The 15,022-nt window shown below is 44.4% G+C and overlaps 2 pseudogenes; both read right to left on the reverse strand.

Annotated features, from left to right (window-relative positions):
• Positions 1–3,349: 3,349 nt before the first annotated feature.
• Positions 3,350–6,820, reverse strand: LOC123181725 (uncharacterized; annotated as a pseudogene).
• A 953-nt stretch (positions 6,821–7,773) lies between these two features.
• Positions 7,774–10,069, reverse strand: LOC123181734 (uncharacterized; annotated as a pseudogene).
• Positions 10,070–15,022: the final 4,953 nt, after the last annotated feature.

Below are 15,022 nucleotides of genomic sequence, written 5' to 3' on the forward strand. Positions count from 1 at the left end.
TCGTACAAGTATGCAAAGACGGCTGTTGAGATGATGATCACGGCGATGTCCCACTTCCGAAGCGAAGTGCTCTTGTGGTTGGATGGATAATATAATGAAAATCTTTTTTCCAAGCAAGTTGTGGTGGGTTTTTGATGAGGTGGGAAACTGGGCATGTGTGCATATTGGGATAAATACAATTACGTATCCTCGGCAACCCCTAGACCGGTACCTGCTTCCTTCTTTATTTTCCTTGCTTCCAGAAATACCTACCTTCAAAAGCAAAACCTACTTCCTTTACCAACACGGGCACGGCTTCCGAAACCCCCTCACCTCGGCCCGGGATAGCGATAGACGTACGAATTCAATCAATGGCGATAATGTCATCCCCTTTCCTTAGATATAAAAGAATCATTCTGAGTGAGTCCATAAGAAGTGACCCGCTTTTTCATCGGTTCCGGGGGAAGACCAAAGATCTTGCGCGACCGGTCCGCCAGAAAAACTAAAAAGAGAATGAGAGGTATGCACTGTGAAGGAAGTGAGATCAACTAATAACAACAGAAAACTTTTCTCTATGCATCTTGAGGTGGGCCTTTGATGATGTGATATATGCGGTGAGGTGACATGTGTGCATGTTAAGATGAATAAAAGTAGCAGGGGTCAACAGTTTTTTGGATAGAAACCAACAACTTAGTTATATAGGATTAGGAGGGGGGGCATTGGCCCCCTTACCCTCATGAACTATTTCCTCTGTTCCCCTGTTTTCCAGGGCGGGGCCCCATGGTTCTCAATCAATTCATGCCACATCATCTCGTGAATTGCATTACGTGGCCGTTGGGAGGACGTCGGTCACCATCCGCTGAGCACTCCGATCCGATGTATCACCTTCTACACCTCCGTAAAAATTGTGCTTGTACTCTTCGTTGTCGCCCCTGTTCAGATGAAAAGGCCGTCGTCCCGTTCGGGATGAAGGTCGTGTGCTTCACACAACAATATACAATCGTGTGGCTACAATCAGTACTATTCTAAATAAGTATCACCATTTGAGGAAGGAATTTTCAATCACGCTCATTCTCTGGATGGATGGTTATTGAATTATGACATTCACAGCAGTCCCATGTAAGTTTTGAAACCATGGTGCCTGGCTTTGCAAGCATATCGGTGTATATATACTTTAAATTCAATAAGATTTTCTTTTGATCCTCTGTCGGCCCGTTGAAGGTGGTCAGGTGTGCAAACAAACAACATAAGCGATTTTGGAAAAACAGGAAAGAAAACCCAATAATTCAAAACGCAAGTCATTCGTGGTTGTTTCATTGGAGCGAAAATTCAAATATCCATCTATTATAAAAGAACAGTAAGCAGTGAAGAAGAAACATGCATGCGGTCTTCTTGAAACCACTTGTAGGTGGATTCATGCTCCAGATGTTGTCGCTTCTCCGTGAATCACATGTCCACCATTCTCCGTGAACAGAAATATTAAACTAACATGGTTATTATAAAGTAACAAAGATTAGTGCGGTCTTTGCTTCACAGACTATCACGGGCATGCAAACGCCATCTACTTACATCCGTAAGTTCAACCAACCTAAAAGTGCCGCAATGCGATTGAAAGGCCCTACAAAACAGTGGCGTACCTAACGGGTGTGCCATGGCACACCCAGAATTTTGGGACTATTCTTTTTACCATATAATGATTAGATGATTTTTAAGGCCAAGCCAAGCCAATTGAATATACCTTATTTTTTAAAAAAGTGTGCACACCCTCCATTTTATTTTTACGTCTTGCCACTACTACAAAAGGACCATCCCCACAACAACATCTGAGATGCAACGAGTGGATCATCTGATCATCACATAAGTGGCAGTGGATCTTTACAGCAGTAAAAGTAGACGCCTTTGGCCAGAATTAAGTGAAACTTTTTTTCCAAGTGAAGAACAATAATCTGTGAAAAGTAAAATGAGTGAGCTGTAACTTCAGTTTGGACAGACACGAGGCCAAGATGGAAAAAGTAGAAATCAAATGTGTGGAAGACTAATTAAGTTTTTTTTTTGAAGGGTGGAAGACTAATTAAGTTGGATGCACAATAAGCTTCATCAGGTGGAAGAAATCAAAAACCAGCATGCCACTTTGGAAACTTTTCTTTTTATAAGAGTATAATTGAGGCTTTCAGTCTGGCCCAGTGGACTGGTACTTACCCATTTGGAACAGCTCAAAGCCCAGGCCCAGGATGTCTTCTTCCTCCTCCTGGCAACGATGAGCTCGCTCAACTGAAAAAAAGGCAACGATGAGCTCGCAACTGGTAATGGCGGCTCCTCGCCATGTGTTCGAGAGCAGGAAGGGCAGGGCAGGGTACTTGAGGCCGAAGCACGGGGGTGACCATGGCCTTCGCTGGCCCTCCCTTGGCTCCGCCACTGAGCCGCATACCTCCTCCTCCGGCCAGCAGCTGCTCCCCGCGCGCGCCCCTCGCTCTCTACACACGGTAACCTCCTCACCACCGTCTCCTCGGCGGCTCGCCTTCCTTGCACCGCAGTGATTTTGTTTTGGTGCCTTTTCCATGGGCTCTTTGGAAGCAGCGGCGCCCTTTCGGCGCATGCCCACAACCTGTTCGCGGAATTGCTCGTGCCAGTCCATGCGCTGGTGTGCGCTCCTTAACTGTGCACTGTATATGAGCTGAAGATGACTCTCGTTAAAAAGAAATCGTGCCAAATCTATGTGCTAGACTTCCTTAGATGGCTGTACCGAAGATGATTTCTACTTTAGTCATGATTAGAACATCAAACATCGTCGAGCGCTGACATGCAAATTGAAGCGTTTGTTCATCTCTACTTCTATTCTATGTGCCAACTCCAATGCTTGCTTAGTACAGTATTATATATAGCAGGAATCACCCAGGCGACATGTCATATATAGCACAGTGCGCCTCTTCTCGGAGCAAGCCAAGAACATCAGAAGGTGAAGCTACAGTTGCTGCACCTTCAGCAGCTGTCCAGGGTTGTTCTGCTCCTCTGGTTCAGGCACTGGTGGGATCAACTGCAGCTCAAGGCGTTTCCTGCTTTCACTTCCCTGGACACAACCGAGGGAAAGCTGCTCTCCGTCCTCCTTGTCGAAACCTTATTGGCAAATCCCACGAGAGAGGTCTCCAAAGGTGTGACCCTGTCTGCTCTGCTAGAGTGTTAATCAGGCATAGCTCCTCAGCGCGCTAAACACATACTGTATTAAAACAACAAATTCAATACATTACATTACGCAAACAAAAAATATATTAGGAAAACCATATAGAAGCCGCAGGCATTAAGATAACTCTACTAATCAAACAATATGATCACCAAAAGGATGCATTCCATTCAGGACAGCAACAAGATTATCTATCGACCAAAGTTCAAAAATAAAATCTATAGACCAGATTTGCACAGATGTCCCTTCATTTATCCATCCACGCACGTGCTAGATTGGTGCCAGAATGTAATTTTTGTGCATTCTGCAAGAAGAAAAGATATGTACAGAGAAAAACATGGGAAGGAGCTCATAGCATCATTCAGAGAAAGCATCACAACCGACCAGGCACCTATCGATAAAGCTACAAGGAATCGGCAGCCCAGGTCGGCTTCAGCTTCACCAAACCCGTAGGAGCTGAAGTGCTTCACCCTGAACTTCCACTCGCCCTTGGCGCCGTCAAACTCCACTCTCTGCTCTTCAGCCTTCTTCACCGGCATCTCCTTGAACTTGTCCAACCTCGGACCCTGCGTGTACTGGTCGCCCCTCTTCCTATTCATGCACTTAGCTTTGTTCAGGCCCTCCATCAAGCGTCCTATTCGACAAATCAGCATACAAAATTATTAGGTAGCTCATACCATCGCACCCAGCTGCCAACAGGGGGTCGCCGCATTTCTCCGATGAAACATATACTCCATTGCACGACTCACTGATTCAACCAACCCATCGACTCGACGAGGAGGATTTCTCACCTGTACTTCAGAATCCGTCTCACTTCTTAGTTCAGAAGTTCCATCCCCGCGCGCACTGTACTCTGTTGGAAATTTCTCGCTCACTCACTTCAAGCACTGTATATAGCACTCCTAAGTTCAATCCTTCATACAGATCCTTGCACTGAGTTGCCGGCTTGCAGCATCGCTATCTATGTGGAATCTAGTAAGAAATATGGCTAGAATCAACAAATGTACCAATCAGAAAGAGACCCCAAAGCATGTGGTTCTGATTACTTCCTCCTGATCAATTCCTTCCACTTGATCAATGAGAGGTGCGGCACAAAGAAGATGTTTAATTTCCACGGGTTTCATGCTCTTACTGGGTGTTTTCTCAGTCTCAACCTGGACGGCGGTGATCCATAGCTGATTCTTGGGGGGTCTATATTGAATGGCACGCCTGTATATACAAGAACATTAGAGGTGATGACATCTTTCATAAACTGATCACCATGCATAATTGAGAGAGAGAGGGAGAGAGATTCACCTTGCACCACCCAAAACAATATGGTACCAGAGTCGACCTCTTTGCCAGCATAATCCAAACACATTCTTTCGCTCTCCCACTGTTTACTCTCCCATGAGAATGGCAAAAAGATTGGGTCTTTGAGGTACACAATATGATTTTCAGAGAGTAGTTCATAAGCAGCAAGCCCACGATTTGAGCATGTGTAGATAAAACCATCCACAAATACACATGCGCCGTTTAAAAGGCGGTTTCTAAGCATAGCCCTTGGCAGGTATTCTCCCCATATAGTCCAAGGCATGACAACATGCCACTTCTTGGCACCGACGTCAAACCGAAGACAAGAACATGTGATAGTATCACAGACTATAAAGGAATCATCACCCAGTACAACATATCCCGAGAGCTTGACCTTCCTGTCAAGAACATTAGACTGGTCTGTGTGGCAGCGCACCCATGAGGTGGATCCAGGAGGAGAAACATGGTGGGCCTTAGAGTAAACTTGGAGAGTCTCAGTAAGAGCAAAAGTCGCTCGACCAACTTGGATAACCATAACAAAAGGATCGTCAACAGAAACAGGCCGGCGTGCAAGGATATCCATAGCGTGACATGTGGTGTCAAGATTAATCACATCCATGCCATCTTTTAGGAATGAGACAGCACATAGTTTTGAGCTACTCCGAAAAAATGCCTGTGCCCATGATCATCTCCATGTACAATGTAATGTGGTTTGAGAGGAGGTGCGCTTTCGAATTCTAACCCTGGAATCTCATCCAGACTGGTTTTATAGATAAATGATTGTGAACCACCTTGGCAGATAATAAACAAGTGATCCTTGTCAATATGGATACGTGGTGGCTTCACGTACCTAGGAGGACTTGGTGGGAGAAAATGCCTGGATGAAAGAAGCAAAATATGTCATGCACTAATTAAGAAGCTTGGAAGGCACAAAGAAACTTGGAACCAAAGTAATGTCTAGACCTGCAAGGATCATCAAGCACTTGCTCTTCATGGAGTTGAGGCAGCAGCACCTTGTCATCCATATACTCTCTAAGTGGTTGATTAGTAGATAAATTAAAAGATTAATTTGTAAGCAAGATGACCAAAATGAACACATGGATTAGTGGAGAGAAAAACTTACTGCACAAAGCATAATTGAAATTCATGGATGTGTTTCATGGGCAACATGTCGAGCTGGCGGAAGGTGGAGTGCAGGACCTTGACATCCCAGGGCAGGGGAGCAATGTGGAAGGTGGTGACAAAGGCATGTAGGTGGTCACACCCGCATGAGAGATCGAGGCTGATCCAGACAGAGCACATGAGCCCCGAGCCCAGATGGGCGAGGAAGCCATCTCCTTGCATTACAATGAAAGGACAAACGGAGTCAATCCTCGCAGGCAGATGCAGCTTGAGCCTTCGCTCTTCATCTGCCGGTGCGAGCTTGTATTCGTAGACCACGTTGTTCCACAGCATGTAGATGGCATTGCTTTCTTGCGTACAGGCCGCGGCCATTGATAGGGAGGTAGCACTCGTCTGAGGTGCGGATTACCTTGGTCCACAGCCGGAGTCTGGGGCCGAGCAATCGAAGGTGAAGAAGAGGCTATTCTGGAGGGAGATGAGAATCATGGTGCCCCCATCCCGGCCGTGGCCGGGGAGCACCGCGTAGCCCTGGAGGAAGCTGCCACCCCAGATGGGGAAGGAGAGGTCGAATTTGCAATGGTGGATGAAGGGGCTGCCGACCTGCTCCCAGCGTCCTCCGGCTACGCCCTCTTCCTCCTCGTGGATGACGAGGCGTTGCACCACCAGGTGGAAACTGGAGACGGAGCAGCGGCCCGCGGACACGGCCCATATGTGGCCGTCCGCGGAGACGGCATGCAGCGGCCATGCGTGCTCCAGGCCAGCGGAGGGAGGGGCGCTTCGGCCCGCAGCTCCTCCTCGTCGGCTTCCAGCTGCAGCTGCAGGGCGTGGGTTGGCTCGTTCTCCTCCTGCTGCACGACGCAGAGGGAGCGGCCGTCTGGAGCCAGGGCGGCGTCGGCCCTCAAGCTGCTGCACCCGTGCGAGCTTTTGAGGTCGTGAAAGATCTCCAGCACCTCGTTGCTCCGGCCGGAGATCCGCCCCGATCTCGCCACGCGGAGACGGTGGAAGCGTAGGGCGCCCCTCATGACGCCGACGAGCAGCGACCAGGCGGGGCCCTCGTCGGCATTCAAGGGAATGTCGACGAAATCCTTGCCGGGGAAGACCTGAGGGAGCGGGGCCGCCCTCTTCGGGTTAGGGTTAGCCTCCGCTGCCGCCATCTTCGGGTTAGGGTTAGGGGTTTGGGGACAAGTCTGGGTGACTAATTAAATTGGCGGGATGCTTGTTTTTTTGTTGTTGAGGACTTGATGCTTCGTGCTGGGCTGGCCCAACTTTATCTATTTGATTTTCTTATTAAATAAATATTTAAAAGTGTTCATCTAAAAAATATATTTAAAAGTGTTCAGATGTTGTAATAAATCTGTTTACATAATTTTATAAAAGTGTTAAACTATTTAAGTTTTTACCGATCCTAAAGAAAAAAAAGGTTTTCTATACAATTCTAAAAAACCATGAAACTTAAAAAATGTTCAATTAATTAATTTTGTAAGGTGTTCACGCTTTAAAAAAAGTGTTTGTGCATTTTTTAAAAGCATACATTTTTCTCATGACAATAAAACATGTCACATATTTCACAAAAAAATGTTTGAATAATTCGAAAAAAATAAGTTCCTGACATTAAATTTTCAAAATATTGTTCGTGGAATCAAAAGATTATTCACGTATTTTTTTAAAAAACATCAAACTTAGAAATTAGGGTCAAAATTTAAGTGATCAAAAGATGATTGGAGCATAAAGCTAATAGTCTTGTAAACTTAGAAATTAGGGTCAACATTTAAGAGATCAAAAGATGATTGGAGCGTAAAGCTAATAGTCTTATAAACTTAGAAATTAGGGTCAAGATTTAAGTGCTCAAAAGACCTGAAGGATCGGGGTCGAGCAGCCCCCCTCCTCTTTGCTCTTCTTGGGCGCCGACATCTTTGGGTTACGGTTAGCCTTCGCGGCCGCCATCTCCCACTCCGACTCGCTCTCCGCCGTCGTCACCTTTGGGTTAGGGATTTGCGGGTAACTAAATCGGCAGGGTGTTTATTTTACCTGCGATTGCAATTATAAGTAAGCTACTTAGCCTGCCTTGTCTTAATTTTCGGATCCACCTGATATGAACTTGGTTTGTAGTATTCTACATATACATAGCAGTAGTATTTTATAGATGATGAAAATGGTTTTTTCAATCCTACTCCAATATACTCCCTTTGTAAATAAATAGAAGACGTTTTAGGTCACTAAAGTAGTGTGAGAGTCTAGCTTAATAGGAATGATAGGCTACTCATATCAACAAGGAATTCCTTCTTTTGCGGGAGCCCATTTGAAAAACTTCAATGTTAAGCGTGCTTGGCTTGGAGCAATTCTAGGATGGCTGACCGACCGAAAAAATTTGTCCCGGGTGCACACGAGTGAGGACAAAGTGTGTAGGAAAGACTAGTGTTGGTCTGTGGGGCCAGTCTAGATCCCTCAAGGCGTTACTGCCGGGAACCGGTGGGAAGGTTCCTGTGGGCCGACAAGCACATCGATTCCTTTGAGTGGGCGTGTATGTGAGAGCCTAGCTTAATAGGAACGACAGCCTACTCATATCAACAAAGAATTCCTTTTTTCCCGGGAGCCCGTTTAAAAAGAACTTCAAAATTAAGTGTGTTTAGGTTAGAGCAATTCTAGTATGAGTGACCAAACAAAAAGCTGGTCCCAGATGCACACAACTGAAGAGAAAGTATGTAGGAAAGACTAGTGTTGATCTATGGGGTCAGTCTAGATCCCTACAGACGTAATGACCAGGAACCGGTGGCTGTGGCCGGGGCGTTACAAGTAGTGACATAATAAAACATCTTACATTATTTGTTTACAGAGGTAGTAGCTCGCTAAACTGTAAATTTTACTCCTATTACTTAGTACTAATTATTTGTTTGAAAGTATGGATTAAATTTGCAGTTCTAATTTTAAAATTTGAGGGGAAAGATGAATCCCAAATGTTTTGGAAATATCAAGTGGAAATGAATGCATGACATGACTGGCTGGTTGAGTAGCAAAATTGCAGGAGTAGTAGTATCTGTCCCTCTCTGCCACTGCAAGCTTAATGCCCACAGTAATTCTGATAGTACAATTTAGTTATTACTAGTGGAGGAACAGCAGCAGCCAAGGCAAAGGATCACCCTACACTGGCAAGAATGCATGACTCACTCTTTGTGCAGTACTCCCTCCATTCACTATTATTATAAGATGTTTTTACTCATTTCAGTCCGCGTGTAGTTTATATTAAAATATCTAAAACATTTTAGTGAACGGAGGGAGTACAAGAGTAGGAGTTGTAGTAGTATATGTCTCTGCTAGCTTAATAATTCTGTTGGGACAGAGCTCTATTACTCCACTTGATTAGAGGAGGAATAGCAGCAGGGGAAGAAGCGGAGCCAAGGCAGAGGATCCGGCGGTGACTCGCCTGGTTTGGGCGGCGGAGGCGTTGCAGGAGAGGGTGTCCGGGTCGCTGAAGCAGCCGTGTGTCTGCGCGATACCCCTGCCGGCGTCCTCCAGCAGGAAGCTGGAGTTGGGGCTGCCGCTGGTGAGGAGGAGGCACCAGAATCCTCCGTCCACGCCGGCGCCCACCAGCGTGGCAGCGTCTGGTCCTTGCCGCGGAACACCGTGGCGTTGGTTATCTCGAAGTCGTAAACGCCCGCGTGCAAGCCGCATCCGAGGATGCGGCCTGAGATGGCGCCGACGGTGGGGAGCTCGACCCCGCAGTTGGCGGCGTAGACCTCGGTGATGTCGGTCTCCGGCGGACGGCAGGGCGGGGCGAGCGTGCCGCCGTCAGCGCACCCGCTCTTGTCGCTGCATCGGGAGATGTACTGCAGCGCCATGCAGCCGAGGCCCTTGCTGTGGCGGAGGGTGGGCAGCTTGGCCGATGCCCGGTCGCCGTTCACCATCGCCACCAGGTCGTTCGCCGGGTTCCCTCCTCGTCGTCCTCCTCCTTGTGTACGTAAGAAGAAGAAGAAAACGAGAACATAAAAAATAATTGAGATGTATGTACGCATACAGATACAGGAATCTACAGTAAGTCGGAAGAAGAAGAAGATGCAGAACATGATAGAATAAATTACCGTGGTGGATGGTGGGTGCAGCCAGAGGCAGCATCCCAATCGTGCAAACGCAAACCATGGCGAGGTTGAAGATCCCCCACCACATATTCACTGACTCAATCAGTTGGATTTGTACAAGAAAGAAGAAGAAGAAGAAGAAGAAGAAGAAGAAGAAGAAGAAGAAGAAGAAGAAGAAGAAGGAGGAGGAGTCGATAGATAGATCACAAGAAAGAAAAAAGATGAAAAGCGAGCGAGGAGAGGACGGACACGGAAACAAGAAAGGGAAGAATGGATGGGGAAAGTGGAGGCCCAGCTGCTGGTCTTTTGTTCCAGCTGAGCGAGAACGCAACGCACCCGCAACGCAGTAGGCTGTGCACTCCTCCTACCTCCTTTTCTCACTCACATTGCTAATCAAATGCATTTTTTTACGGGTTGCTAATCAAGTGCATTATCTTGTTTTTTTTAGTAATTTGATTTTTGGGCATTCATGTCATTTGCTATTCATTTTTATTGTAACTGTTTGTGTATCATAGAAATTCATATTATATCAAATGAAATAATTGTTGTTTAGTTGTTATTTTTATGTGCGGAAAAATTAATGAGAAGTAGTATGGGTGCACCCGCTAAAATATCTCATTGATAATTGTTGAGTTGGCCGAGGCAAAACCCCGTACAAGTTTTTCTAGGCAATGAGGTGTGGTGGGCCGTGATGATGACATATTTCAGAATGATGTAGGGGGGCGCTCTCAAAAGGAGGGTAGCATCGGAGGGTAGCCGTTCTTCATGGTATAGTTTTTCTTTTCTTTGAACGGTCACCGGGGCGAGAGGATATGTACGTACCTAAATATATTACTCAAAAAGCTGCCAAAGCTAAGAGTCATCTTTTAAGCTTTGGCTGATCCAGTTTATAAAGGAAACCCGATCAAAAATCTAAACAAATTGATCCCGTTTATGAGAAAAACCGGGCCAAAAATCGTACAGGTAACAAGGTTACAGGAGATGATTCATGGTACAGTTTAGTTATTACTTGTGGAGGAACAACAACGGGAGGAGCAGCAGCCAAGGCAAAGGATCACACTACACTCGCAAGAATGCATGACTCACTAGTTGTTGGGTGGGCGGAGCTGGTGAAAGAGAGGGCGTCGTCTGGTTTGGTGGCAACTTTGATGGAATCACAAATGCTTGAGAAAATGATCACACTACACCGGCAAGAATTACAAGAATAGGAGTCCTAGTCGAAACTATCATTGTCAGTTTACAAGCACAGACTGTCAGTTTACCCCGCACATTTTGCTTATCTTTTCAGTTAGTTTACTTGCCTTGTTTATTACTTGTATATTTTGCCAAATTGTAGTGATAGTCAGGTATGCGTAACTTTGGTAAGTCTTACTTACCAAAGTACATGAACCTATTTGCTTCGGTTTTGGTCTAGGGACTATGAAAGCCTTACTTTCAACATAAGGTCATCTGTGCAAGTTTTATACATTTTTTTGAACTTCAAGTTATATATTTCTGAAGATTCCTAGGTTAGTTTGATTATTCATCACCAATTGTACTGGTGCTTAAGCAGCAGTGATAGTAAGTTATGCTTATAAGTTGGTACCATTTTGTGTTGTTTCATTAGCTTATGGACAAGAATGCCACTTTTTTTTGTCGTTTTTGAATTACTGGTACATATGAATCGATGTAACATTTGATTTGGTATGCAAAACCATATTTATGCTGTGGACCCTGAATCGCTCCCGGAAGGAGTACAACTAACACACATCAACCTAAATGACCAGAGCTGTGCTGGTCTCCCCAAGATGAAGCTTATGTCTCTCCAGTACCATCCGGAGTCCTCCCCCAGGCCCCATGACTCAGACTTCGGTATGTATAACTTCTTGGCTACTGCATGCACGCAAAACAGTTTTTCGGAAGAAAATTATTAGTTCCATTATTAATCCGGTTGTGGATATGACTTCACTGTTTTAACTCTTTTGGCGTTGCAGCGTTTGGTGAATTTGTGGAGCTGATGAAGAACAATAGATTGTGAGCGGAAGGAAGGTTGGGATGCTTGGTGAGCATCATGAGTTGCAAAACTTGTACTCGGTTGGGTTTGTTGTTGGACCGACGCATCGAGCTCCAAGGAGTTTGTATTTTTCTTGTTGATTTCTCTTATCAGCTGATCAAAACCTGTAAAGTAACTAGTGGTATTGTACTATTTATTGGAGTTTAAAGAATAAAATCCTTTGAGCTGTTGTATTCTGTTGCCCTAGCCTGCAAGCTCTCAGATGTCTTGACGTCCGTATGAAATCCGCCTCATTTGCTTTGCAGTATATAGAAAAAAAGAAAAAACCAGGACTCATTTCCAATTTAGCTCCTGAGTTGACAATACATACATTTCTCTTAGTCTCAAGTCTAGTCAGAAAGGGGTGCTGTTGCGAAACCGAAGAAATATAGGAGGTGATGTGGCGAGAGTATTCATTTTACAGGTTCAACGCCAACACGACATGTGAATATCGATCGGATTTTTAACTCGGCGCATTTTACTGACTTTTGGAACAAATTATCCAACTCCTTAACTAAGAATTTAACTTTGATGTCCCGAAGACATTGAGGCTAAGGAGGTGTTTGTTTCGGAAAAATAATAATCCTCATAACCTGTTTACAGTGTAAACCCAAAATGTTACGCGTGTTTGGTGTGTGTAGGCCGTAATGGGCTGCTTTCGTGAAGGTGTGTGTAGGCCGTAATGGGCTGCCTCCGTGAACGGTTCCAGCCCAGCTTTCGATCGATACCATCCACACACACACACCTCCCTGGGTAAAGGTTGTGTTACCGCATGCACCTCCTTCTCCCAGATCTCCTACTCCTCTACCAGTGTTGGCGCCACCTCAATCCCCTTCAAGCCCTCTGAGCCACCTCTCTGACCCCCTCCGAGCCACCTCCTCCCATCTCTGATGGTCGACCAGTAACCGAACCCGTGCCTTCTCCTAGTCGAGACCCCTTTCACGCCGCCCTAGCTCGCCCTCATCGCCGGCTGGACCGTTCGCTGCAAGGTTGAGGCTCCCTCCCTCATCCATCCTCCTTCTTCTGTCATTAGTCCTCCGTCCTCCTCCCTTGTCTACTCTCCTTCCCGTCCTTTGTGTGCTCTCCTTCCTTTGCAGCCACCGTCCGCGACGACCTTGGAGCAGACACCGTAACTCTGATTACTTTACGGGCATCAACCAAACATAACAGAGATTTATCTATTATGTTTCGTTACCAGCGTGATCTAATTCCCTCACTGTTTACATTACTACCCTCTAATCGAAACACTTCCTGAATAGCTTGCCAAGAATGAGATTTCCAAGAAGAATGAGGTTCGATTGAGTATGTGCACGAAGACTTCAATGTTGGCTTTCAATTGTATCCCCTTAGTAGTACGGTTTGCCACGTGACCAAATGGGTCTGTTAAACAAAAGTCTACACCACGGCTTCATATTCCTCAACAGGTATTCTGGATTCTTTAATTATTTCACACAAATTTTAGGGGTAATAATTCTTCGGTTAAACCAGAGGGACTTCCACCTGTGTATACTCACAAACACATAAGCCATTTTAACTGTTTTTATATTAATCGTCCAAAACATCAAAGGGGCAGTAGATACACTTCCACCTGTGTACACTCACAAACACATTAGCCCTTTAACTCTTTTTATTATTGATCGTCCAAAACATTAAAGGGGCACTAGATACACTTACATAACCCTTGACAAATGAACAATAACATATTCCCTTCGTTTCAAAATATCTGAAGTTCTAGGTTTGACCTAAGTCGAACTTCTTTAAGTTCGATTAGGTTTATAGAAAAGTGTATTAAAATCTATTACACCAAATTAGTTTTATTAGATTCGTCGCAAACTCACAATGTATATATATACTTGATGATGTGGGTATTAGTAAAACTTTCTATAAACTTATTAAACTTGTTGAAGTTTGACTTTGAACAAACTTTGAACTTCAAATGTTTTGAAAAGAAAGAAGTGCCCTACATAATAAGGGAATAAGGATTTTTTTCTTTCAAAAATTAGAATAACCCCATGCCTTTGCATCGATCGATACAACCAATTGCGGTACTCCAGGTAATTGACTCGGATAATTCTTACGTTGGAGAAACAACGGTAGCAGTTCTTTGTCGGAAGGCAACGATTGCACACACGGTCATGAATTCTTACGAGATTTTTAATTAATAAGATCAATAGAATATTCAGTATTCTGGGGTCTACAATATGTGCCGATCGGGTGGTGCCACAATATGCTACTCCCACCGTCTCATAATGTAAGACGCTTTCTAAAAACGTCTTATATTCTGGGACGGAGGGAGTTCAGTTGATATAAAACCAGCTATAGCTGACAGTACATCACATTTGCATGGTTCTATTAGCTGACAACATGCTTCATTTGAACAACCAAATGTTGATGCCAGGGTGGAGCTTGAATCAGATAATTCACTAAGTTCCAAGGAAACACATTTAATAGGGTGTGAGTGGGACAATGATTACATGAGCACAAAATGTTCCCCTATGGAACCAGTTACCGGTGGCATCTATCCCTTGTGGATCATGAGAAATGAGGCGCCGATTCAAGTGGTTTACTAGAAGTAACAAATGACAGTAAGACCAGAGTAAGATAGTGCCATCGATGTTTGTTTTTCATGCTCGCTATATAATGGTTAAATTCTCTTTAAGAAAAAGATGATACATTACTATATATTAAGGGGGGAAATTATATTTTTCAATCCTTGACTTTTTCAAAATATACAAATGGTCCCTTAACTTCAAAACAAGCAAATCTTAGTCCCTAATTGAAACCAGACAAGTTTAGTCCCTCCTGCTTCTTCGGGTGGTTTCCTACCGACATGGAGTCATATGCTCAAATGTTTTAGGTGCTTGTAAATTTTCGTCGAAAAATATCATCCAACGAGCTCTACACGTGAGAAACAAAAATCAATGCTCAATACTTTGAGCAGTGAAATCTTTTTATTGTGTATAGCTCCTCCTCAAACATTTTTTCAGCATGAAATTTGGCAAGCACCTACAAAGTTTGAGCATATTTGATGTCACAAAATTTCAGATTTAGTTTTCTATTTTTTTGAATTTAGGGTTCATTCAGGGAGAACTGGGAATCGAACTCACAACGACCACGTGATTGAACACTAGCTAACCACTGCACCACCGCCAGTTACTTGTTAGCTTTAGTAAAACAGCACCTCTTTGACCTTTCCTTCAGTATAAACATTAAACATATACTATTATATACCCACTATAAATTATACTATTTGAATAAAGAAAACATAAACGTGAAAACGCATTCACATAAACCATGAATTCAAAACAAAAGCTCGCAATACAAAAAGATTGTGAATTTGAAAAA

The sequence above is a fragment of the Triticum aestivum genome, chromosome 1A, assembly GCF_018294505.1.
Source record: "Triticum aestivum cultivar Chinese Spring chromosome 1A, IWGSC CS RefSeq v2.1, whole genome shotgun sequence".
Classification (NCBI taxonomy): domain Eukaryota; kingdom Viridiplantae; phylum Streptophyta; class Magnoliopsida; order Poales; family Poaceae; genus Triticum; species Triticum aestivum.